The 22,474-nt window shown below is 40.7% G+C and overlaps 1 protein-coding gene across 6 annotated transcripts in view; it reads left to right on the top strand.

The window, feature by feature from the left end:
* Nucleotides 1–6,077: 6,077 nt before the first annotated feature.
* OSBPL3 (oxysterol binding protein like 3) overlaps nt 6,078–22,474 on the top strand; it is a 178,810-nt gene continuing 162,413 nt past the window's right edge. For 4 of the 6 annotated variants that reach the window (XM_079151142.1, XM_079151137.1, XM_079151138.1 and 1 more), the window contains exon 1: nt 6,079–6,376. The gene's annotated coding sequence lies outside the window, so the exon portion shown is untranslated. Of the gene's footprint in view, nt 6,377–22,474 lie in introns of all 6 variants that reach the window. The other 2 variants (XM_079151143.1, XM_079151141.1) reach the window with 1 other exon arrangement.

The raw sequence follows: 22,474 nt of genomic DNA, 5'->3' as shown, positions 1-22,474 counted from the left end.
TATAGGATCACTAACTATGCTATATATTGAAATGGACTTTAGAAGATTAAAAGCATGTATAATATTCCAATTTATAATGCCTACAATCCAGTTAGGAGACAGAAATTAATCAGAAAATCACAAAAATAAATACAATCACAACTCTGGTAGGTCTACTAAAATTTACCTTCCTCTTTGCCAAAAACCAAAAACAGAAACGAAAAACCTGTTTCAACCCAGGCAATGATCAGCTCAATGGACCTGATCGTGAAAGTCAAGGAGGACTTCTCTGAAGGAAGGGATGGCTGAATGAGACTTAAAAGATGAGCCAGCATCAAATGAAGAGAAGGGAACAGAACATTCTGGGAAGGAAAGGGAACAGCATGTGCTAGGGCCCTAGGAAGGAAGGAAGTTCTAGAGGATGGCAGTGTGGAGAGGAAGGGTCATGTGGCACAAGCTGAAGCTGGTAAGTGCCAGAGTTCGTGAAATCCAGTAGTGTGATGAGAAACTGTTGGAAAAGTTTCATAATTAGACTTGGGTTCTTAAAAAAAAATCACTTGGCTTCAGAGTACAGAACAGCTTATAGAAGGGTAAAGGTTGTTCCTGGTCTGTTACAATTTTCCAGGCAAGAAAATGTGGCTTGGACCAGCATGGTAGTTCTTGTGGATACAGAAATGGGAACTTGGAGGGATTCATGAAGAACTGGGTCTTCTGAGTTAACCTCTAAAAATTATAAAACACCAAAGTAGATGTTATCGTTTGGATGTGACATATCCCCCAAGAGCTCACATGTGAGACAATGCAAGAAGGTTTGCAGGAGAAATAATTGGGTTATGAGGGTCCTAACCCAATCAGTGAATTAATCACCTCATAGGATTAATTGAGTTGTAACTGAAGGCAGGTGGGGTGTGATTGGAGGAGGTGGGGGCAGCACATGGCTTTGGGGTACATATTTGTATCTGGTAAGTGGAGATCTCTCTCTCTCTCTCTCTCTCTACTTCCTGATCATTACCCAAGCTGCTTCCCTCTGCCACACTCTACTGCCATGATGTCCTGCCTCACTTTGAACCCCAAAGAGCCTGTTGTCTATGGACTGAGACCTTTGAAACCATGAGCCCCCAAATACATTTTCCCTCTTCTACAGTTGTTGTGGTCAGGCCCTTTAGTCACAGCAGGGACAAAGCTGACTAAAATAGTGGATATAAAATATAAAATATTTTTCTGCCAGCATATTTGTTGGAGACTTGGAGGAAACGAAATGATGGATGCTGTGGCTTAGCTCACCCATCTTCTAAACCAACTTCCCTGTAATGTGTCTTCACATAGCACAAAACTGGAAAGATAAAAATTGCATTTCCTAGCCTTCCTTGCAGACAGATTTACAGATGTGGTTTAGAGTGTACCAATCAGATGCATTCATGCAAAACATGAATTTGGAAATGAGGTAATAAGGGACCGCAAGAAGCTTAAAGGCATACATTTTGCTGGTGTGGCTTGTAACAGAGGGGTATGGATCTGGCAGTTCTACCAAATCTTTCTGATTTGACAGGCAGACTCCTGATAGCAGTAGCAATCTTGGCAACCCAATTGACAGTGGCCTGGCTTACTACATGTGGGCTCTTATTATACTTAGTGTTTACAGTAGATAATAGTATAGAATGTACACGTGCTCTAGAGTTAGTATTTAAATATAATTAAGTGGCTAGCCTGACTCTTAAGGTAGTTTGGTCCTGAAGGAAATGCTGTTTCATGGTTTAATGTATATGACATGATATTCTTATGCCCCTGCTGTTTATTTTTACAAGTATGCTACTATAGTATAACATGCTTCAAAAACTGGTTCTGTCTAATGCTTTGGAAAAAGCTATCCTGTTGTTTCTGGAGAAATCTAGAATGTCCCAGAAATTTTAAACATCTGACAAAAATGACTAATTTAGAATTAGAAACTGTGACCTTTAGGTGCACCAATAATATCCACTTACATTAAGCAGGAGCTGTTGTGAACAGGAAACCTAACAATATGACAATTTCCTCAACAAGGACAACTTTACTGTAATAAATACAAATTTTTTATCAAAAGTTAAAAATGTCGGAGACGTGGAGGAAGTGACTCTCGGTTCCTAATTCTGAAAATAATTTCTCCCTTCTCTGAACACATTTTTGGTGCCTTTCTTAGGATCTTTTCCATTTTTTTTTTTAGCTTGTATTGTAGTTATTTATATCCATGTTTGATCTGCCCAAAGATGAAACTATAAAAGCAATGAGGGCAGGAACACCCACTGATTCACCTTTTTATCTCTTGCAGTGCCTGCTAAGAATGACTGCTTATACAAAGGTGGTAGTCGATCTATATTTAATCAAGGAATTGATGAGTTCTTGCACAATTCTTGTCACGAGCTTCCTAACACTTTCAAAAGTGTTCCTGTGCAACGAAATGCCGAAATGATTTGATTCATTTTTCTAGATACAGTGAAGGAGGGAGATGAGTGGGAGTGAACAGCATCAGTGGGTGGTGGCATCACTGCCCCAGACAAATGTTTTCTCTGCCTCCCCAGGTAATGGATATGACAAAAAGAGGGCTGCTTAAGAAAGTAAAAATTTTTACTATGCAATCTTTGACTGCTTAAGACTGTAGGAGAACAAGCCTCAGGGTTGTATGATTATGGTCATTATGTTGGAACTCTCTGGGCCTTGGTCCCTGCCCTTCATAAAAGGGGTTGATGAGTTGATGACTATTGTTCCTTCTTACATGTAATCACTATTCCAGAAGATTTGAGAGTATTAGAGATCTGAAAATCTTCTACCTCTGGGATAGCAATGCAGCATCCTCTTAAAAGCTGACTCTTATCTATCAGAAGTGGCTTTCTGGAGCACTATGTTAAGAAGGATTCAGAGGCCCTATCTGAACTCAGTGAGGCCAGCCATGACTTAATAACGTTGACTGCCATGAGGCAGGGAAAGAGCAGCAGCAAATAAGTCAAAATATGCCATTCCTCATCTAGCTTAATGCCTTCTCCTCTCAGGAAAAAAATGAGACCAGAAGCTCATGTTCTGAACTTATCATGTACCAGGCACCAAGAAAATTGCTTTTATATAATTGTACTTACTCCTTAGACAACTAGCATTATCAGAAGCTAGCATTATTATTCCCATTTTACTGCTGAGGTTTAGGGAAGCAAAATTTGCCAGAGGTTCATACTCCAGACATGAATAATCTTAAGCAATTGCTTATACTGCCTCCTAATCTCTGGTTTTTGCTAGGTGCAAGGCCAGTGGTTCTAAGCCAGGGGTGATTTTACCTTCTGGACAACATCTGGTAAAGTATGGAGACGTTTGTGTTATTATATTTGGGGAGGAGAGGGTTTTCCTTGTGTGTAGTGGGTAGAGGCAGGGAGGTGGCTAAATGCACAGGACAGCAAATTACAACAAAGAATCATCCGGCCTAAAATGTCAACAGTGCTGAATTGAGAACACTGTGCTAGGCTACATGGCAATTATTTTCAGACCGAGGATCAAACTCTTCTGTAGACCAGTAGGTACAATCACTGTCTCCATTGTACACAGTAGAAAAGGTAATCTAAGAATTAGAAAATAATGATATCAAGAGAGGAACCCAGGTAGACAGATTCTAGAGGCCTGCAGAGTTTCCTGCCTATACTCCATTATGATCAGCTTCCTTCACTATCAAAACACACAAACTCAGGCAACTGCTCACCTATTTTGAATTTCAGATGCTAAAAATGCTCAGCCAACTTTGAAAAATTCCCACCATGGTGGGAATGTCTCCATAGATCAACAGTATTTGCTCAATAGTTCAAAGAAGAGGGACTCTAAAAATTCTTACTATGCAACCATTGATCTTTAGTCGACATTCAGATCACTGCTTTAAAATAAAACTGAAGAGAAAGCTAATTTTAGAACATTAACAAGCATTTTCAAGAATAATTAGCTCTGCGTGGGTTTCAACTTTAATTTTTTCCCTTTTGATTGTAGGAACTGGAGAGCCTAGAAGCTTATTTAGAAGAAGAAGAAATGAAACTATGAAAAGACACAGTAAGATTCCATTTTTTTTTTTCTTGGAGGCAAGACACAACCTGAATATGAATAACTCTTGTATCCTGTCCAATTAACTGCCATAAGCACCAATAGGGAAACACACACACCCAGACACACACATACCATTTGAAAGAAACTGAAGAAAAAGCCAAGAACAGACTGCTAGTTTAAACAAGGCCCCATAAATAAATTTCTTTTGGACATAAGGTTTGTCTCCTGCAGAAAAAGAAATGCTGATAATACAAGGGTGATGGTGGAGGTGGATGTGAAGAGAGGAAAAGAAAATGGCAAAAAGAAATAGCTTGACTGAGGAAGGGGGCGGGAACTGGGACTGAGCGAGCTTCTAAGAAAGTGTTGAGAAAGGGAAGGAAGGTCAGGAAAACACAATGTGAACGGTTCGGGGTGGGCAAGGTGCCTCCTTGAATTCAGGATGAGTGGTTCAGGTGCCAATCAGACATTTCATCCATCCGTGTTCGTCAGATGTTGGGGGAGTGGCTTAGACACTTTGGAGTCATTCAATTTGAAATTTTCTCCAACACAGTTCTTCGTGTGTCAATGTGGGCAGCATGACTGTTCTGCAACATCTCGGGATTCGTCAGTACTTGACCGCCGCCTGCCAGGGTCAAGGCAGGCAGTCCCAGAGATTGTGCGACTGCGAAGCTTCCTGAAAGCAGAGAACCGAGCATGATGAATGAATTGCTGATAGCATAGCTGCAGGAAGAGCCTCAGAAACCTTACTTTGGGGTCAGTTTGGAGCCTGGAAATGCGTCGAGTGCCGCTGACGGAGATCGGCACGGAAACTGGGCATTCTGGAGACCTACCATGTCAGGAGGCGAGTCTAGCGAGCCACACGAATTGCTCAGCTCTGTGAAGGAAGTCAGATAGGTCCATGGGAAGGTTAAATATCTTGCACTTGCGATTCCCTGTGCCTAGGATGCTATTCCCAAGACTGGGTGTGGTAGCTCCTTTATCTGCATAAAAGCTACCCCTTCTGTCCAGCTCTCTATGACACACATCACAACTTTTGAAAGCTCTACATGCCCCTCATCTAAGTGCTAATAGTTCATCAGCATTTTCTTGTTAATATATCTATAGTGTCTTTTGTTCATTGTCTGCCTCCCTACTAAAATGTAAACCCCCTGAGGCTGGAAGCCTGGTGTGCCTTTTATCACAGGTTCAGGGTCACAATTGCTCCAGGCACACAGCAGGCGATCAGTAATGCACTTTCCCTGCCAACCCCGTCACCTGCGGTTCCTGACTCGTTCACAGTCTGCGAATTGACCCCAAATTATCAGTTGTTTGCATTCGAGCTGTGATCAAAAGAGGCCGAGGAGCGAGTGGACAGTCAAGTCGGGTGGACTTGCTGGCCAATCAAGAAGCTCCTGCATTTAAAATTTCGACCGTAAAGCACCCCACCCACGCTCCCGACAACGAAACAACCACTCTCCGCTCACTCCTCTCCAGGTACCCAGCTGCGAATCTGCATGACTGCCTCTGTAGGCCGGGTCACGTCTCCGAGCCCAGTGTCCCACACGAATTTCTTCGACATTGGTGCCTACCGTCCTCCCCTCATCACGTACTTTCTCCATTCTCGGCCCCCTGCCTCAGTCTGACTTTAAGTGATCTTCGCCTGTTTGACCGTGAATGTCCCCTGGAACCTTCTTAAACCACCGCCTCCACGTCGACCTCATTTCTCTCTCCTTGCCCGGAAACACTATCCGACCAACATTCATAAAGCGCCTACGACGCACAGGCACCGCGCTGGGCGGGCGAAAGCCCCTGCCGCGCCCCGCCCCGCCCCGCCCAGATGAAGCTCTCCTTACTCGTCCGGATCCCCAACTCTCTAGACGCGTCACGCAATCCGCCCGCTTCTTCGCGAGGGCATCGCCCCACCTCGTTTCCCGGGGCGACTTCTGATTGGTGGAAGTGGGGGTTATTCTGTCTTTCCCCTACCCTCCCCACGTGGCCCCGCCCCAGGGCGGACCTCAGGCCCCTCCCCTTCGCTCCCGCCCCTCGCTCCGCTGCTCAGACTAATCGCTAGGCAGCGCGCTCGAAGTTCTGGTCAAAGTGCTGGGGAACTGGTAGCACGTTCTCATTGCCCGCGAACCGCCCCGGACAAAAGGGACAGCGCCAGCCTGCCAGTCAGCAGCGGGGCTCCTGGCCTTGCTGTCAGTCTGCGAGTGGCGGTCGGCGCCCGGTCTCCTAGGCTGATGCGGGAACTGTTAGCTGCGCGTTGCAGGGCGACCTGAGGAGCTGGGTTTGCCTCCTTCCTGGTCTGTGAGCAAACCCTGGAGCGGGGCACCGGGGAACCAGGCGGTGTTCCCGGCGGCAGAGAGCTCAGGTAAGCGGTGGGGCGTCTGCTTGAATGGGGCTGGAGGGTGGTGGGGGTCAGGGGGCGGCGGGTACAAGAACTGTTGTGGTTTCTGGGGTCTCTGCCAGTCCCAGAGGACCGGAGTCTGTTTTCTCTCGTCTGGATAAGAGCCAGCGGGTGGGACACACCTGAGACAGGGAGATCGTCCTTGGTGTTGGCTGTAGCCCTCTCCGGGAGGACGGACGCAGGTGCTGTCCTTCTTAGTGTTCTGTCCCTCGAGGGGACAGCTTGGCTGGGATTGACTGCGAGAAGGAACTGAGCGCAGGGACTGCGTGCGCTTGCTAGAGGATGCGGCGCAGAGAACCTGTCCCGGGCAAGGGCCAGGCGCAGCGCCGGGGCGGGAGGCACAGGAAACCTGTTTAATTGGACCAGTCGCGAGGCTTTACCACATCCGCGAGTTGAGGCGCAGCAGGCAGACCCCGGCGACGTCCCACCGCCTCCCTACCTCGGCCTGCTCAGCTCCCAAGGGAACCTAGGTCACTCGCCCTTTTGGGCTTTCAGGCGTCCCGGGGGAGCTTTTGTAACCTCGGGAGTCGCTGATGACACTGCCACATATCGTCCAGATACTTAAGCCAGGCGCCCTGCCTTGACTCTCTTAGCTAAAGGGGTTGTGAAGTTGTCACTTTCTATGTGTCTGAGAACTATGCTGAGGCATTGGAGGCCCCACAATGTTGCACTAACCCTTAGGTTTTGATTACTGGGCTAGGGCCATTTAAGAATATTTTAAACTATAGCTGCAAAAGATATATTTCCAGAGGCAGATACAAGCACAGGTCTAGTATCTGATCATCCGCAGTCCACCCTCAAGCATCATGCAAGTTGAGGTCCCCCTTCTGACCAAAGGAGAATATAGTCAGGCAGGCCTGGGCTTCAGTGCATCCAAGCTAAATGACCATCTCCTCCACCAACTCATGCCACCCTGTTTGCTATTCCTCATGTCTCTCTCTCACCCACCGAAATGATCTTGGCTTGTTTACTGCCTTCCCCTTGGAGAATGTAAGTTCCAGGAAAGCAGAGACCTTGTCTGTCTTGTTTATCACTTAATCCTCAATGACAAGAACACTGCCTGACACAGGTTTGCAGGATACATTAATAGAAGGAATAAATGAAAACTTCTCTGTAAATATGAGGAATGGTGATTTCATTTCATAGCCGATGGTGATTTTCAGTTGGGAAAATTAACTAGTAGTAACTACTATGGAAGAGCAATAGAAGCTAACTTCCATGATGCATGCTAGGAATTTTGTGTACATTATCTCATTAAACATTACAGTAGTCTTAGTAGCTAGGTATTTTTTATTGGTGCATTATAATTATACATAATAGGGGGTCTCGTGCTGTATTCATATATGCATTTAATATGTTTTGATCAATCTCATTTCCCAGTACCTTCCCTTTTCCTCCCCTCTTCCCTCCCCAGATCTACTTGCTCTACATTACAGAACTCTCTTCCATCATTATTACTATTATTAATTTAATTGGTGCTTATGATTATATATACAAGCAGGATTCATGATGGTATATTTTGAACCAGATGGAAAATTAAGGCTTCAGCAAGTCAACCAATTTTCCCAAAATTATGCAGGCAGAACCAGGATTCTAGCCTATTTTCTCTTTGCTGGGCCACTACCAATAAAACTGAAATATGGTTTCCACCATTACATCCAATAGGCATTTAGCTTTATTTGTAACAAAAGCTGTTGTCAGCCAAAAGATTTGTTCTTTCATCATTGAGATATATTTTCAATAATAGTTATGTTATAGGCCAGATACTACCAGGCTGCCATAGGCTATACTATCACATTTAATCATCATCTTCATAGGCAGTGTTGTGATGTTATCTCTATTTTTTAGGTGAAGAAACTGAAGCTAGGGTCAGGGATTTGCCCAAGGTCAATACTAAATTGTTGAGCTAGATTTTATTAGTTTTTCTGACTCTTAGCTCTTTCCACTACAATGTAATGTCTCTTGTCCTGCTTAATTTGATGTTAACTCATAATCAAAGAGCCCAATGATAAATCTAATTAAAACTGTCTAAAGTTGGGCTGTAAACTTTCAGGTGCCAGTATCAAATGCGTAGGTGTACTGTTTTCTGAGTTGTTGAGATTCTTACTGCCATTGATTTTTGTGGTTGAGTGTATGGTTTGTGGGCCCAGTAGATTGGAGGCTTTTAATAGGGAGGAAAGGAAATCCTCCTTTCACCTAATCTAAAGAGAAATCAGATTGCTTTTACCCACTGTGGTAAATGAATGCTGAACAGTGGTGCTTTTTGCCCTTTAAGGGAAGTATTGGAAAGCCAGCTAGTCTCTCATTTCCCATATGGAGAATAGTTAGGGACCATTAATTCCAAAAGGTTCTGCGGCAGCCTTTTAGTAAAATAACGTCGTTTTAATGTTTTCCACCCTTATGTTGGAAGTGAGGGTGTGGAGAAGTTGGGAAAGAGTGTCTTGGTTACTGCCTAAAAGGCTAATGGCAAAAAAAGGGCATGGGGAAGGAAGTAGAGATCCTTTTTTCTTTTGCTTCATTCCAGCTTTGGGGGGTAGTACAATGTTTTTCCCTGTACCAGGGTCTGGGCAATCTATTTTTATTTATAATGTGCTTCTCAGCAGTACTATGGTTTCAGATTTGTCATTTCCCTTTCGGGGAGTGCTCCAGGGAGGGCTAGCATCAAATGGAAGTGAGATGGGGGGTGGTGTGAGACACTAGGGAAGATGGAAGCTGTTAAAAGCCTTAATTGTAAGTTGTTTTGGGTTCCCTGCAGATTTCTTTCCTATCTAAACCTACTTATTCATCAGCTTTTCTGGAAACTTCTTTCTTAAATTTCAAATTACTACTATTGAGATCACATTCAGGCTCACCCCAACTCTTTTCTCAACATCTTGCACATGGGTCCTTTCCTACCACACCTGCAGCATCTTAGTTTCATCTCTTGGACCTTAGCTCTGCCCTAACATTGCCTACAGGTGGATTTTTTCTATCTCTCTCTCTCTTTCATGGCTTGCATGGTCAGGTAAATTCCTTGAGTACTGTCAGGTTGTTAAAAAATTCTTAGGTGGCTTAGATAGTTAATAATAACAGCAGCAAAAGATGCTGAACTTTCACATGCCATATGCTATCCTAAGTGTGTACAGGCATTATTACATTCAATCTTGAGATCGACATCAAAACAGGTACTACTATACCCTTAGTCTCCAGATGAAGCTAGGAAAAGTTAAGCTTATGTCCACTTGGCAAGCCATAAGTATTGGAGCTAAGACTCAAACCCCTATATCTTTTCTTTAACTATTTAAGTAGAGATTCCTTGGTCTAAAGGCAGAATCTGGCAACCTGGGCTCAGCACCAACCTTCATCCATCATTCCTCCAACCCTATGCACTGATAGTCTGAACTTCATTCATTCCCCAAACATTTTGCCTTTGTCCAAGCACTCCTGTTGCCTGGAAAGCTCACTTGTGCGCTCCCCACTCCTCTCTTTCTCTCTCTCCCTGTGAAAACCTATCTCTTTCAAAGCCAATCTCATAAGCTATTTCAGCCAGCATAATCTCTCTGAACCCAAACTCTAAAGACATTTTAAAAACAAGAGTCAGAGACCCTTATCTCTCACCCTGAACAAAAATGAACTCAAAATGGATCAAAGACCTAGGAATTAGACCAGAAACTATGCAACTCCTAGGAGAAAATGTAGGGTCAGCATTCTAGCATATAGACACAGGCAATGACTTTCTCAGTAGAACCCCTACAGCTCAGGAAATGATGCCAAGAGTTAATAAATGGGACCGCATCAAATTAAAAAGCTCTGCACAGCTAAGTAAATAAGAATGTGAAAAGAGAACTTACAGAATGGGAGAAAATCTTTGCTAGCTACTCTTCTGACAGAAGATTAATATCCAGAATATATAAAGGACTCAAAAAACTTAACACCAAAAAAAAAAAAGACCCAAATTAATAAATGGGCAAATGAATTAAACAGACATTTCTCAAAAGAAGAATACAAATGGCCAACAAATATATGAAAAAATGTTCAACATCACTAGCAGTTAGGAAAATGTAAATCAAAACTACACTGTGATTTCATTTTATACCAGCCAGAATGACTGTCATCAAGAATATAAACAATAATAAGTGCTAGAGAGGATGTGGCATAAAAGGAACACTTTACATTGTTGGTGAGATTGTAAATTAGTACAACCAATATGGAAATCAGTACAGAGCTTCCTCAAAAGACTGGGCATGGAACCAGTCTGACCATAGGACCAGCTATACCACTTCTCTGTATTTATCCTAAAGTATTAGTTATCATACTATAGTGAGTCATGCATATTCCTGTTTATGGCAGCACAATTTACAATAACCAAACCATGGAACTGGCTTAGATGTCCATCAACACATGAAAGGATAAAGAAAATGTGTATATATACACATCAGAGTTTTATTCAGCCAGAAAGAAGAATGAAATTTTATCATTTGCAGGAAAATGGATAGAACATGAGAACATAATGTTACGTGAAATAAGGCAAACTCAGAAGGTCAAGGGTCAACATGTTTTCTCTCATATGTGGAAGCTAGAGAGGAAAAGAGAAAATGTGGGGAGGAGTGTCATGAAAGTCAAAGGGAGATCAGTAAAGGAAAGGGACCAAGAGGTAGGAGGAGGGGAGAGAGGGAGGGACAAAGTACTGGGGAGTGATATTGGCCAAATTATATTGTTGTGTGCATGTAAGAATAAGTAACAACTGATCCCACCTTTATGTACAACTATAATGCACCCCCAAAAAATGTAGAAGAAAGGAAAAAAAAATGAGTCAGTCTTCAGTTCCGTTTCTGATCACTGAATGTGTTACTGATTTGTTGCCTTCCTTCAGCACTTTGTACCTTTTAGATCCCCCCATCCCCATTCCTCCCCTCCTGTTGTCTTTCTACTAGTTTTTTATTCAAATGAACCCATCCACTTAGATTTTGAATGTCCCAAAGGCAGAGGGAATGTGTATCACTCATGTTTCTGTACCTCCCTTCACTAGGCCTTGTGTTCTACTCATAGTAGGTGCTCAATTTAAAAAGAATATGAAACAATTATGTTTGTTTTCATTCTGTTAGAAAAAAGCTGTTAGAATATTCCATTTTGGGAGCTGGGGTTGTAGTTCAGTGGTAGAGTGCTTGCCTGTCACGTGTAAGGCATTAGGTTCCATCCTCAGCACCACAGAAAGTAAATAAAAATAAAAAACAAAGTTGTAGTTGTGTACATCTACAACTAACAAAAAATTTAAAAAAGTATTCCATTTTGTTTTCTGTTTGTTCATCTACAGTACTTTAAAGTCTTCATCAGTTTATGATGAAGTCATAGAATCCCTCTTTAAATCATGGAAAGCTCCTATTCTGGATGCCTTTACCTTTGGACCTCAGATATATGGTGAGGGAATCAGAAATTCTTACATGTAACAAACACTGGAGAATATATATCTTGCATAGGATATGTAGTATTTTTTTTCAAATCTATGGTAATGCTGTTATTTTAAATGTATTAAAACCGTTGTGAAATTCAAACTAAATTTTTGTAACTATTTTATTGATCAATAAATATTTTGCATTTTTAACCAAACATATAAGATCTTGAGATCGCGCTGAATCAACTCCAGCTTCCCTGTTCAGCCTCATAATCACCACTAATCATTTACTCTGTTTGTTCCAGTCTTATTGAACTAAATGCAGCAATGTGTCCCTATCCCAAGGGCCATGCTGGATGGGCTTTGGCTTCTTAGTTTTTGCATAATCTTTTGTCTTTTTCATAATCTTTTCCTCTTCATCCATATCCCCTGGTTCATTTCCTCTCTTGTATCACATTTTAGCATGGAATGCAACAATGCCTTCCTTTGCCTACTGCTGACTTGGAGTTGGAGAATGGTCACTGTGTTCTATGCGTACCCATTTAGTATGTAGCATTTTTTGTATTGTTGTGTAACCAACTGCTAGTCATTTGTCTGAATCTTGCCCTAAATCACTGTTCTTCTTTGACTGGTGTTAGGGTTCATAGGGATCTTTTAAAATGTGTTCTCTGCCTAGGTCCTACTTCCAAAGTTTCTGGACTTGGGATGAGGAGGGTTGGTGACTGGAATTTTTTTTAAAGGAGTTATTTTGTATTATAGCTGGAAGTACTCCATTATGTGAATGTAACATACTATATTCTGTTACTTCTTTAAAAAAAAAAAAATAGCTGTGTTGAGATGTAATCTGCATGTCATATAGTTCACCCATTTAAAATATACAATGCAGTGGTTTTTAGTACAAATTCAGAGGGTTGTATAGCCATCACCATAATTAACGTTAAAACATTTCATCACCCCTTTTTGTATCTGTGTACATTTGCCTATTCTATAAAGGAAATTGTATGATATGTGGTTTTTGTATCTGGCTGCTTTATATATATATATATAAAATCATGTTGTATTTATCCATTTGCCAGTTTGTAGAAATTATTTTTTTTTTAAGCTTCCCTGAGTACATGAGCTTTCTCATGCACAGTCAAAACTAAACTAGAAATTCCTTTGAGTCTCATATTGTGGGGTTAGAACCCTGCCTGGCATGGTATAATAAACACCGGAATCAATAAAGTATTTTACTAAAAGTAGAACTGTTACTATGTTGGGATTATAAAATAATCTTTTTTTCTTTTTTTTTCCTTGTGGTGCTGAGGTTCCAGCCCAGGGCCTCAGACATGCTAAGCAGTCACTGGACAACTGAGCTACATCCTCAGCTCTAAATTTTATTATTAAAAGGAATTCCCCAAAGTTGATTGCTTAGATCCCAATTTGAACAAACTGACTGTTTCAAAACAAACCAAAAAGAAAAAAAAAAAAAATCAAGGAAATATGAATATGAATGGAATGTTAAAATTTTTAGTATTTGCTTCAAAATAATCCAGGGGTAGGGAGGAATGATGTGAGGAAACAAGACTGTCCATGAGTTGATGATTGCTGAAGGTGGGCCATGCGTTTTGGAAATGTAATGCCCTTCTTTATACTTCTGCTGTCCATTGGCAGCCATTGGCCATGTGTGGTCTTCAAGCACTTAAAATGTAGCTAATGCTTATTAAGAAGTGTTATAAGTGTCATATACACACTGAATTTTAAAAGACTGGGTATGAAAAAATGTAAAAATGTCTATATTTTTAATTAATAAAATGTCAAAATGATATTTTGGATACAATAATATGTAATATGTAATCAAATAATATGTAATCAAAACATATATTTCACCTATTTCCTTCTACTCTTTTTACTTGGCTACTTTAAAATTATATAGCTTGTAATACATTTCTATCAAATAGTGCTGCTCTGTATTTTGTATGTGCTTGAAAACTTTCATAATGAAATGTTATAAAAATCAAGGCATAATTTTTTTTTTTTTTTTTTTTTTGGTGCTGGGGATCGAACCCAGGGCCTTATGCTTACCAGGCAAGCACTCTACCAACTGAGCTATCTCCCCAGCCCCAAGGCATAATTTTTTAAAAGTCTAGGATAGTTTTTCCATAAAGAATTCCTCTTATATGAAAAGACTGGGAAATATTGATTTGTTTACAGATACTTCTTTGAAGAAGCTAAGATTAGGCAGGCTATGACTTTCCATGCTCATTCCTGGGCTTATTTTATCTTGAAAATTTTAAAATTGTTTTATAATAAATGGCATAGTAGCTTAAGGGAATAGAAGAATTACTTCATTGGTTATTTAATTCTTTTGCATTGAAGTTGATGAAGTTGATGAAATATTTCCTTCATCTTGGAAAAATATAGAAAGTTGAGTGGTAATTTCATTGTTCATAGTCATATTGTTGATACCCCTGTAATAGAATTTCTTCTAGATTAGCTTTATAATTGCCTCTACCTAAATCTGTTGTTCATTTGGGGGCTAGAATATGATTATTTCTAAATTGCCCCAGACCCTCTGAGTATGAGTTGGAATATGGTTCTTGAATAATGGTGTGCAGATTTAAAGCTGAAAAGCAAATTGTATTCATATAAAATTTCTTTAGATGAAAATTGTGTTGCTATGTAGATGTCTGCATTTACTCACAAAATAATAGCTGTGCAGTAAACCCAATTTTCCAAGGGCCTGTGGGCTAGCTCAGCAGTTCTGGAGGATATTCACATCTGATTCTGACACCATGAGAGTGGACCTGAATCAAACATTAGCTTGAATGCAAAGCAGAGCAGAATCCAGTTGCAACACACAGCTCCATGAGGGATCAGAAGAGGGTCACAGACTGTCAATATAGTTTGCTATTTTTTTACATTTTACAGTTGAAGTTCTAACATCTTTTTTTTTTTAAGTGTCATGTGGGTCACTTTTCTCAATATTAAATTTCTCCATTTATGTATTAAAATGTACTAGCATCGATTCCCATCCTTGTTTCTTGTCTTGGTATCAAATATTGTAATACTCTCAAGAAATTTAAAATTTCAGTTTAAGTATACCAACACAATGTTCCTCCCCAAGTCTTTGGTAGTGGACAGTCATCTGAAATGCTTAGAGCCAAAAGCCAAATAATATATATATAAATATATATGATTTGAATCTCACAAATATCATTAAACTTGAAGTAAATAGCTCCCTCAGATTAAAACATATACTAAGATTTTAGTTCATGAATTCCGTAGGTATTTGTCTAGCACATGCAAAGTGCCAGGCTCCAGGCTGGGAGCAGGGGATTCGGTGATGAATTAGACAGAGGCAGAGATTCCCTTCAAGGACTTCACCATCTAGAAGGGGATATAGATGTTAAACAGAGAATTCATTAATTACAGTGGCGATATGTGACTCAAAGGAAATGAGCCTGGATTTTAATTGGGACCCAAGGGAGAAAAGTTCCATTTTTCTGTGGGTTATGATTCAGGCTGCAAGGATCTGAATAAAGAGCAGAAAAAGAGAATGTGGCTAGGGAATCCTCTGGGGAGGATGAGAGGAGCAGAGCCCTGACCTTTTGTGTGTCTCTGGGGATCGAAGGAGGCTCTGTGGAAATGGGGAGGAGGAGGTTTTAACTCCTCTTCTAGGAGTTTGAATTGCTCCCTGTGATGCTATACACAGGTTTGTTTTTTTGCTGATGGGAATCGAATCTGTAGTTGTGTTTGTACCACCTTTGTAGCTGAATCTGAATGAGATCTAATGTCCTGTTCTCTAGCATAGACCTAAAAGTAGGTTGAAATAACTCGCTGGCTCTGATTCTAGCATAGCTCAGTTATTTAGCATCTGAGATGAGTTAGGGGGTATTTGAAAGCCTGAAAGAATATGGGGAAGCTCACTTGAGTTTTTCTCACAGGTTCACAGTTGCTTCCAGCTAATTTCTGATGAATATAGAAGCCACAGGTTTGTTTCCTTGGAGCTTGTTGGAATCATTAGGAAATGGGAAATTTTCTACCTCTATAAGTGGTGATGATAATTACACAGAACAACAATAATAACAATGACAGCCAGTAACTGTTGAGAACCTACCATGTGTCAGGCTCAGTGCTTTACAAACACTGCCTCATTATATCTTCTTATAATTTATAGAGGTGGTTGTCATTCCAGTTTAACAATGGAGAACAGAAGTTGGGGAGCAGTTGCTCTTTGGCTTTCCAACATCCATTTACCCTTCCTGATTTCCATTTGAGATACTACTTCTTGCCTCTGAACACAGTCTGCTAGGACAAGAACAAGAACAAGGAGTCTCATTCCCCCAGCCTGGGTGGCCCTGTGTCTAAGATGCTTCTTCCTGGACGCTGGGTCCAAAGCTAAGGACCTTGGAGATTCTGTAGTAAGTATGCATCTTGACTAGACTGTTTCCAACTGTACATTGTATGGTCTGGCTTTCAGTCCATGGAGCTTGTCAGGGCTTGCCTCTAGCTTCCTTGTAGTTCCTTGACCTATTACTTTTCTAATATATTTTCTTTGGTTTTATTGCCTGATTGGTTTTCTGTTGCTTCCATCCAAAGAAGCCTATCACAAGAATATAGAGGGTTAAATAGATTCCCTGTGTTCACAAAGAGCAACACACACACACACACACACACACACACACACACACACACACAATCACACCCACAATACCAAAGGCACTCAGGAGCAGTGGGAGATACTTTTGCAGAGAAGTGGACATTTGAGTCAAGCCTTGAAGGACACACAGGATTGAGATGAAGAAAGGTATAGAGGGCTCAGGAGAAAGAACATTTCTAGGCAGAAAGTGTAGGATAGCCAACGTACAACACTTTAAGGATTAATGAACTCTCCAGTTTGATGAGGGAAAGGACTGTTCTGATGAGAAAAGTGACAGAACATGTACAGGAATGAAGAGGTAGGTTGGGACCCAACTAAATCCCATGGTACAAGTCTAAGGACCATTGTGAACAAGGAAGTGACATGGTGGGACCTTTCTCAGAAGAAAGAATTCTGGTGATGATAGAGAACCTCAGAGGCTGGGAGTACAGGCACATGTGATGAGACCTGAGTGAGGACTGTCACAGTGGGAAAAGAGAGACATTGCAATATTGAAAAATTAGAACGATAGCCTCTAAGAATAGGGACTGGGAGAGAGGGTTGAAGGAGAAGGCAAAGATGATTCCATGGTGGAAATAATGGTGTTGGTACCATCAGGCAAAATAAAATTGGAACCTTTTGTCACACCTTCCACCAAAATAACTTCCATAGAGATAAGAAATTCATATTAAAACAACTAGGAAAAGAAAATAGAATCCCAGTTTAATAATAAAATTCTTCCTAGATATGACACAAAATCCCAAAGGTATAAAATAAATGATTGAGTCATTTGAATATTTGAAATTTGTATAGGGTGGTTTTTTTTTTAGCTATGTCAAAGGTAAAAATGTAGGAAAATAATTGCAATTCGTATTATAATGATCTACTTTTATTAGTATATTAAAAATAATAAATCAAGAGAAAGCTTATTACTCTGGAGGCAAAGAATATGAACATACAGTTCACAAAATGGTATAAAAATGTCTCTTTAACATATTAAAGCATTAACCTCACTCATAAAAAAGAAATGCAAATTAAAACTTTAGTAAGATGCTATTTTCTACCTATCAGATTGGCAAATATCACAAAAAAGTGATAACAGTGTTGGCAAAGGTTGAGGAAATAGATATTCACGCACAGTGGGTGGAAGTATAAATTGGCCCAAGGTCTGTGGGGTGCCATTAGTGGTGTCTATCAAATAATTAGCAATAATATTCTGGGAATTTTATCTGATGAATAGACGAATACACAAAATGATGTATGTGCAAATTTATGTATTTCAGTATTTGAACAAATAAAAGTAATTTTCATTAATAGTTTCTAGCTAATAAATAATAATGCAGTTAAAAATAAGGTAGATCTACATCTACTGTTAATGGAATGAACTGAGGTTTATTATTGTCAAGTTAAAAAAAGCAACATGTAGAACCCATAGATATGATATACATGTAATATATTGAAAGTTATATATGAGATGAATCCGTTTGTTAGAAATGTATCCACATAAGGTATATTTTATATATATGTATATGCATACACTTGTACTTATAGTTATAAGTATGCCCACATACACATGTAGCTGGTGGGTAAAACTAGCTTACACTGCTTGTGAGGACCAACTGTGTGCCTTTGTTCCCAAGCCTTTAGCTGGTGACTTGGGTTGGTCTTATGAAATCATTGGGTGGGAGTACTTACACCATAGACATCAACAGACAGGACCAGTCAGGGTGTTTTGTTTTTATTTTTTCAGCAAGTGGGTTGAATTCATAAACATTTCCTAGTCTCCACTGTGTATATATAAATAAAAAATATCTCTTGAAGGATACACAGGGAATGGGTAACTTCATGTTCCCCCAGGAAAGGGTAGTGGAAATGGACAGGCATGAGATTGAAATGGTACCTTTTGAATTTTGTTCCAGGTAAATATGTTACTTATGCTAAAATACATGTATTACGTAACAGCAGAGTTTCAGGTGTCTGTCCACATTTTTTTATGGCACGGGTGATTATTGTCAGGGAAAATAGAAAGTTGAGAAGATCTTAGGGAAAAAGAATGCTTCTGGTTTTGAACATGCTGAACTTGAAGAGCTGTCAAGAGGAGAGTTCCAGCAGCAACTCAGGAGAGAGGCGCCTCCGTGATCAGTGCTGGGTCAGCAGATTGGTTGAAACTATGACAATGGAGGTTTCCGAGGGAGGCCCAAACCTGTAACCTCTGGGGCAGCTTCCAGGAGAAAACAGGGTGTAGGTGGCACCTTGGGGAAGGGTAACTAGCCACACAGGCCGGGGAATCATAAGATCATCACCAAGGTTTCTTTCATGTCATGTCTACTAAAAGTGAGACACTACTTTCTATTCTTTTTGAAAAATCACCTGATTTAACTCTCACAACCTCTCTTTGGGCTGGGTTCAGTTTTCATGATAACCACTGAGTGGGGTGGTGGTGGCAATTCCACACAATAAAGCAGAAATATTCCAGGAGGGATGTTAGTAGAATGTTGTACAATATCAAGTGGTAGAGAAGTTGGGAGAGGAAGATATTTCTGGAAGAGGCGGGTGAGTGATGAGCAAAGATAGGAAGTGGGTTGTCCTTTGTGACTGGAAGTTAGGAATTGCTGGGAACCGGAGGCGGGGTGTGGCCAGTTAGGGAGCCACCAAATGTTTTGAGCAAGGGGTTATGTGTTCATCAGTTCACTGAGTAGTTGGATACAAAAATTAAATATTGTATTACTGGAGCACTTACTGTATGGTCATTGGATGGGGAAAGAGATGGTTGAAGACAGGAAAAATTAGAATAAAATTTGACACAGGTAATGTGGATGGGCTGTGAATACAGGCTTTTGTAGCTTCTGCAAACAGGTGCCATGATGGCTAGTGCAAAAATCAGTCTCTTGGCTGGTGTTTGGACTTAAACTGAATTTGCCTTTGTGGCACTATAGTATATTTTTAAGTTATGCAGTAACTTATGTACTGGAGACTACTTTCTAGAACACTACCACTGGGGAAATAAGCAAAGTGGAGGTGAATAAAGACATTATTATTTGTTGACTTTTTTGTTTTTGGATACTGAGGGATTGAACCCAGGGGCGCTCTACCTCTGAGCTACATCCCCAGCCCTATTTTGTACTTTTTATAGAGACAGGGTCTCAATGAGTTGCTTAGTACCTCACTTTTTGCTGGGACTGGCTTTGAACTCGTGATCCTCTTACCTCAGCCTTCCAAGCTGCTGGAATTATAGGTGTATGCCACCATGCTGGGTTTGTTGACATTTTTTATTCATATGATTTGTTTATGAGTGTGCCTGAGCAGTAATGATACCTCTCACCAGGCACATGCAAGCCCTGCCTTTGTACTTAGAGGGACTCTGTACCAGCTGTTCTTCTATCTTATAAACTCATATATCCACGGAGTATAAAATTACCCCCAATAAGTTTTCAGCTCAGACTTTCTTTGACCTATTGAAGTCTTAAGTTTATTTCGTGTGTATCTTTAAGGAATGCTATCAATAATAAGGTGTGAGAAAGGAAGAGGATAAAGGCCGGGGTCTAAAAACATGGTTTAGAAACAGGACTATGTGAACTTCATGCAAACCTGGGGGTGCATGGTACTCCTGACTTGTAATTCCTGTTTTTCTAGTCTGCAATCCCACAGGCCAAAATAGCATTCCAGTTTGCTTGTTACTTTCAGTTCTACATTATTTGTCCCTTGATTAAGGGCCTACAAATCTCTTTTTTGTTTTCTGGCACCCAAAAGTCTTATTTTTCTAGGTGTATGTAGACGGGTGTAGCTGGATATTTATATAAGGTAACTGCCTTTTCTTACAGATTGCCCCTTTGGTCTGACAAACGTGAGGAACCAGAGGACAGAATAGGGGAATTTGGGTTTTCTCTGTAAAATGTGAAATGCGTAGTACCAACAGGTGCCATAGTGTCCCTCATTGCTAAGAACTTTCTAGACTAGTTGGGTAAAATAACCATGTTCTAGGAAGTAAGGGACTTGGATTCGCCATAGATGGTTAACTCACCCTGAGGATTAGCAGGTCATGGTCTTGCCTACATCCTTGTGGATAGTGCTGTGTCTCCTCAGTGAAGTATTAATAGATGTGATAGGAAATAAGAGCCAACTGGAGGAGTGGGACCATGTGAATAGGTCACACAGTGATAGGTGATCTCGTGAGCAGATTTCTAAGGTTCAGCAACCCCAGAATATCTTGAGGGCTTGTAAAAACAGTAATTGTGGGTCCTACCCCTGAGTTTTGGATTTAGTGGATCTGGAGTGGGACCCGAGATTTTGCATTTCTAATGTATTATCAGGTGATCCAGAGATTCCCTTATTTTGTATAGTATTTCCAAGTTCTTAAGTGCCTTTAATAAGCTTTGCTTCTGCTCTTGTTTAGAAGTGTGCTCCAAAGATCCATGTGCTGAAGGATTGATTGCCATCCTGGTACACTGTTGGGAAGTGTTGGAACCTTTGTGAGGTGGTATGGCATAGCAGGAGGGAGTTAGGTCATTGGGGGCATGGCCTTGAGGGGGATATTAGGCCTCTGGCCCCTTTCTCTCTTTGCTTCCTGGCCACCACCAGGTGAACTATCTTCCTCTGCCACATGTTCTCATTACCATTACTTAGGGTGCTGTCATAGATCCAAAGTCACCAGGCCAAGTTACCATGGACCAAAACTCTTGAAACCCTGAGTCAAAATAAACCATTCCTCCCTTTAAGTTAATTTTCTCAGTTATTTTGTCTCAGTGATGGAAAGCTGACTAACACTGCTTCTCAAGACTACAACTGTGTGAGGTGGGCAAGACAGGTATTAACTTTGATGGGCAGCTGAGGAAAATCAGACTAAGGATAGGTGAGTGACTTACCCTAGGGCTCAGTGATGGAGCCGAGACTTCGATCTAGACTTTCTTATGTAGATGTAGTGTTCCTCCCACATTGCCTTTAAAGCTTGTAAAAAGCTTAGAGCTTATTTGCTCTGAAAACACTCAAAACTTGTCCAGGTTTGTTTGTTTTTAATCACACTTTCCCGACACAAAAATAGCTTTTAATTTCAGAACAGTTTTACTGTTTCAGAAAAGTTATGAAGACAGTACATAGAGTTCCCATATGCCCCAACCTGGTTTTTGATATTAGTAATATCTTACATTAGTGTGGTACATTTGTCACAATTAATGAGCCAATTCTGATGGAGTAATATTAACTAAAGTCAATATTTCATTTAGATTTCCTTGGTTTTTGCCTAGTGTTCTGCTGTTCCAGGAGCACATCTAGGATTCCATATTATGTTTAGTTGTCATGTCTCTTAGACTTCCATTAGCTGTGACAGTTTCCTAGATTTCTCAGTCCTTTTTGTGTTATAACAGTGTACCTGGGACTGGGTAGTTTGTAAAGAACAGAAATTTATTCTTTCACACTCTGGAGCCTGGGAAATCCAAGATCAAGGCACTTGGCCCCTGGTGTGGGCCTTCTTACTGAATCCCCACATGGCGGAAGGCAGAAGAATAAGCCAGAGAACCCACTCTTTCAAGTCCTCCCTTTTAATAGTGGCAAAAATGTTATAATGAAGGCTCCATTTTCATGACCTAAGCAACTCTCAAAAGATCTGCCTTCCAACACTGTTGCATTGGGAATTAAATTTCCAACACATTAATTTTGGAGGATACATTCTGACCATAGCATCAGACTCTCCCTGTTTCTGGTGATCTTGATGATTTTGAGGAGTAGTGGACAGTATCTTGTAACTATCCTTCCACTTGGATTTGTCTAGGTTTCTCATGATTAGAGTGGGTTACAGGTTTGAGGGAAGAATATCACATAGGTAAGATGCCATTCTTACCATGTCAGGTTGATTTATCCTTTCATGATATGTATCGGTGGTGTATGCTGACCTTTATAATCTGGTTGTGGTAGTGCCTGTTAGGTTTCTCCATTGTAAAGTTACCCTTTTCCCTACTCTTTGGAAGTAAGTCACCATGCACAGCCTGTCCTTAGGGAGTGAGGAGTTAGGCTCCCTGTCCTTGAGGGTGGAGGATCTGTGTAATAAGTTATTTAGGTTATTCTCTATGGCAGATTT

The sequence above is a fragment of the Sciurus vulgaris genome (assembly GCF_902686455.1).
Source record: "Sciurus vulgaris genome assembly, chromosome: 8".
Lineage (NCBI taxonomy): Eukaryota > Metazoa > Chordata > Mammalia > Rodentia > Sciuridae > Sciurus > Sciurus vulgaris.
This window is presented reverse-complemented; position numbering and strand designations above follow the sequence as displayed.